We start from the raw sequence: 5,000 nt of genomic DNA, 5'->3' as shown, positions 1-5,000 counted from the left end.
ATTTCTCCCTGAGCGCTGCTGGCATTAGAAAGACCATTCGAAGAAGGGTGAGGGTCGGGGTCGGGGAAGCGAGCGTCAGGTCTCGCCGCCCCGATTTTCCCAACCAAGAAAGCAGGACGCTTGAAACTGCGATGGGAGCTTGGATCGGAAGGCTTGCGATAGCAAGAGATCTAGGCAAGAACGGAAGCTTTCAACTTCAAACCAGCTATGTAAAGCAACCCCTCGCACGCGACATCCATCGTGGCAGGGAAACAGAAACAGAGACGCCGGTCCGGCCGAGGCTGCCCGAGCGGCCCGGTAGACCGGGCCGTCTGTCCGTCTTTAAGTCGAAAGACGACTTTAAATCTAAAAACGGTTTTAAGTCGAAAGTGTGGGTTAGGGTTAGGGTTAGGGTTAGGGAAAAAAGTTATAGGGTTAGGGTTGGGGTTAGAGAAAACAGTTGTAGGGTTAGGGTTGGGGTTAGGGTTAGGGTTAGGGTTAGGGTTAGGGAGAAAAGTTGTAGGGTTAGGGTTAGGGTTAGAGAAAACAGTTGTAGGGTTAGGGTTGGGGTTAGGGTTGGGGTTAGGGTTAGGGTTAGGGTTAGGGTTAGGGAGAAAAGTTATAGGGTTAGGGTTGGGGTTAGAGAAAACAGTTGTAGGGTTAGGGTTGGGGTTAGGGTTAGGGTTAGGGTTAGGGTTAGGGAGAAAAGTTGTAGGGTTAGGGTTAGGGTTAGGGTTAGGGTTAGGGTTGGGGTTGGGGTTGGGGTTAGGGTTAGGGTTAGGGTTAGGGTTAGAGAAACAAGTTGTAGAGTTAGGGTTAGGGTTAGGGTTAGGGTTAGGGTTAGGGTTAGGGAGAAAAGTTGTAGGGTTAGGGTTAGGGTTAGGGTTAGGGTTAGGGTTAGGGTTAGGGTTAGGGAGAAAAGTTGTAGGGTTAGGGTTAGGTTCAGGTTCAGGCTCAGGGTTATCATTCTGGAAATGATATTAGCAGAAGCAATGGAAGAAAGCAAGGAGAGGGAGGGAGGGATAGATATTAAACGGGATGGACGAAACGTAGGGAGCGCACACAAGACACGCGATGAGAAACCACCCGCCCAGAGAAATTCATCTCCGATTTACCGAGAAGACAGGGAGAGCAGAGAGATCGCAATGGATGGGAAACACGACGGGAAAGCACAAAATATCGGCGAGCTGAAATATCGGCGAGCTGGCGAGAGCAAAGATATCGAGTAGATTCAAGAGAGAAAGCGGAATTATTTGATAAACAACGTAGAGATGACCAAGAACAGGAAAGATGGAGAGATGAAAGTGGGGACGGACGACGGGAGGAGAAGAAAGAACAGCCAAAAGAGAGCCAAGTAAGAGAACAAGACGAGAAAGCGTCGAGAGAAGGAGCAGAAGAAGTTGAAGAAAGAACAAAGGGACCTAAGAACGACTTGCTCCACAAAGCAAATAGGTCAGCAAGAAATAAGAATAATTTCCTTGACTAGAAATGGACTGGATTCGGCCATTCGGCAAGAGGAAGGAAAATATGGAATAAATGAGGGAAGTTAAGATGAGAAATGAAAGGCCTACGAGAGGTTCCTCTGGGAAAACTACACCCAAAACTTTGGAGGAAGGAAGATGGCAGAAATTGTAACAAACTTTTCACTTGAAGTCAAGCTTTTCACGTCAAACCAGCTCTTTCAATCAACCCCTCGCAGCCATCCTGGCAGGGAAGCAGAAAACGGAAACACTCCGGTCCGGCCGAGGCCCGGGTAAACCGGTCCCGCCCGAGCGTCCCGGTAGACCGGGACGGCTGCCCGTCACGGACACCCCAGGGCCCCGGCGCGGGCACCGAGGCGACGGCGGAGGTCCCCGACCGAGGCCCGGGGCCCCCGCGCCGGGATCCCGTACATCCATCAAGGCGGGGAAACAGAAACACTCTAGGCCGGCCGAGGCCCGGGTAAACCGGACCCGCCCAAGGCCGTCCCGGTAGACCGGGACGACTGCCCGGCGCGGACACCCCCGGGGGCCGGCGTGGGCACCGAGGGGACGGCGGAGGTCCCCGACCGAGGCCCGCGGCGCCGGAGCCGGGATCCCGTGCATCCATCGTGGCGGGGGAAACAGAAAGGCTGATCCGGCCGGGGCCCCGGTAGACCGGGAAGACTGCCCGGCGCGGACACCCCCGGGGTCCGGCGTGGGCACCGAGGCGAAGGCGGAGGTCCCCGACCGAGGCCCGCGGCGCCGGAGCCGGGATCCCGTGCATCCATCGTGGCGGGGGAAACAGAAAGGCTGATCCGGCCGGGGCCCCGGTAGACCGGGACGACTGCCCGTCGCGGGCACCCCCGGGGTCCGGCGGGGGGCACCGAGGCGACGGCGGAGGTCCCCGACCGAGGCCCGCGGACCCGGAGCCGGGATCCCGTGCATCCATCGTGGCGGGGGAAACAGAAAGGCTGATCCGGCCGGGGCCCCGGTAGACCGGGACGACTGCCCGTCGCGGGCACCCCCGGGGTCCGGCGGGGGCACCGAGGCGACGGCGGAGGTCCCCGACCGAGGCCCGCGGACCCGGAGCCGGGATCCCGTGCATCCATCGTGGCGGGGGAAACAGAAAGGCTGATCCGGCCGGGGCCCCGGTAGACCGGGAAGACTGCCCGGCGCGGACACCCCCGGGGTCCGGCGTGGGCACCGAGGCGAAGGCGGAGGTCCCCGACCGAGGCCCGCGGCGCCGGAGCCGGGATCCCGTGCATCCATCGTGGCGGGGGAAACAGAAAGGCTGATCCGGCCGGGGCCCCGGTAGACCGGGACGACTGCCCGTCGCGGGCACCCCCGGGGTCCGGCGGGGGCGCCGAGGCGACGGCGGAGGTCCCCGACCGAGGCCCGCGGACCCGGAGCCGGGATCCCGTGCATCCATCGTGGCGGGGGAAACAGAAAGGCTGATCCGGCCGGGGCCCCGGTAGACCGGGAAGACTGCCCGGCGCGGACACCCCCGGGGTCCGGCGGGGGCACCGAGGCGACGGCGGAGGTCCCCGACCGAGGTCCGCGGCGCCGGAGCCGGGATCCCGTGCATCCATCGTGGCGGGGGAAACAGAAAGGCTGATCCGGCCGGGGCCCCGGTAGACCGGGACGACTGCCCGTCGCGGGCACCCCCGGGGTCCGGCGGGGGCGCCGAGGCGACGGCGGAGGTCCCCGACCGAGGCCCGCGGACCCGGAGCCGGGATCCCGTGCATCCATCGTGGCGGGGGAAACAGAAAGGCTGATCCGGCCGGGGCCCCGGTAAGCCGGACCCGCCCGAGGCCGTCCCGGTAGACCCGGCCCTCTCCCCGTCTCGGGCACCCCCGGGGTCCGGCGTGGGCACCGAGGCGACGGCGGAGGTCCCCGACCGAGGCCCGCGGACCCGGAGCCGGGATCCCGTGCATCCATCGTGGCGGGGGAAACAGAAAGGCTGATCCGGCCGGGGCCCCGGTAGACCGGGAAGACTGCCCGGCGCGGACACCCCCGGGGTCCGGCGGGGGCACCGAGGCGACGGCGGAGGTCCCCGACCGAGGTCCGCGGCGCCGGAGCCGGGATCCCGTGCATCCATCGTGGCGGGGGAAACAGAAAGGCTGATCCGGCCGGGGCCCCGGTAGACCGGGACGACTGCCCGTCGCGGGCACCCCCGGGGTCCGGCGGGGGGCGCCGAGGCGACGGCGGAGGTCCCCGACCGAGGCCCGCGGACCCGGAGCCGGGATCCCGTGCATCCATCGTGGCGGGGGAAACAGAAAGGCTGATCCGGCCGGGGCCCCGGTAAGCCGGACCCGCCCGAGGCCGTCCCGGTAGACCCGGCCCTCTCCCCGTCTCGGGCACCCCCGGGGTCCGGCGTGGGCACCGAGGCGACGGCGGAGGTCCCCGACCGAGGCCCGCGGACCCGGAGCCGGGATCCCGTGCATCCATCGTGGCGGGGGAAACAGAAAGGCTGATCCGGCCGGGGCCCCGGTAGACCGGGAAGACTGCCCGGCGCGGACACCCCCGGGGTCCGGCGTGGGCACCGAGGCGAAGGCGGAGGTCCCCGACCGAGGCCCGCGGCGCCGGAGCCGGGATCCCGTGCATCCATCGTGGCGGGGGAAACAGAAAGGCTGATCCGGCCGGGGCCCCGGTAGACCGGGACGACTGCCCGTCGCGGGCACCCCCGGGGTCCGGCGGGGGCGCCGAGGCGACGGCGGAGGTCCCCGACCGAGGCCCGCGGACCCGGAGCCGGGATCCCGTGCATCCATCGTGGCGGGGGAAACAGAAAGGCTGATCCGGCCGGGGCCCCGGTAGACCGGGAAGACTGCCCGGCGCGGACACCCCCGGGGTCCGGCGTGGGCACCGAGGCGAAGGCGGAGGTCCCCGACCGAGGCCCGCGGCGCCGGAGCCGGGATCCCGTGCATCCATCGTGGCGGGGGAAACAGAAAGGCTGATCCGGCCGGGGCCCCGGTAGACCGGGACGACTGCCCGTCGCGGGCACCCCCGGGGTCCGGCGGGGGCGCCGAGGCGACGGCGGAGGTCCCCGACCGAGGCCCGCGGACCCGGAGCCGGGATCCCGTGCATCCATCGTGGCGGGGGAAACAGAAAGGCTGATCCGGCCGGGGCCCCGGTAGACCGGGAAGACTGCCCGGCGCGGACACCCCCGGGGTCCGGCGGGGGCACCGAGGCGAAGGCGGAGGTCCCCGACCGAGGCCCGCGGCGCCGGAGCCGGGATCCCGTGCATCCATCGTGGCGGGGGAAACAGAAAGGCTGATCCGGCCGGGGCCCCGGTAAGCCGGACCCGCCCGAGGCCGTCCCAGTAGACCCGGCCCTCTGCCCGTCGCGGGCACCCCCGGGGTCCGGCGTGGGCACCGAGGCGAAGGCGGAGGTCCCCGACCGAGGCCCGCGGCCCCGGAGCCGGGATCCCGTGCATCCATCGTGGCGGGGGGAAACAGAAAGGCTGATCCGGCCGGGGCCCCGGTAAGCCGGACCCGCCCGAGGCCGTCCCGGTAGACCCGGCCGTCTCCCCGTCGCGGGCACCCCCGGGGTCCGGCGGGGACA

The sequence above is a fragment of the Pituophis catenifer genome, unplaced genomic scaffold, assembly GCF_029215685.1.
Source record: "Pituophis catenifer annectens isolate HBS135680 unplaced genomic scaffold, rPitCat1.0.hap2 SCAF_86, whole genome shotgun sequence".
Taxonomy (NCBI): domain Eukaryota; kingdom Metazoa; phylum Chordata; class Lepidosauria; order Squamata; family Colubridae; genus Pituophis; species Pituophis catenifer.
The sequence above is the reverse complement of the archived record's forward strand: the minus strand, read 5'-3'. Positions refer to the sequence as shown.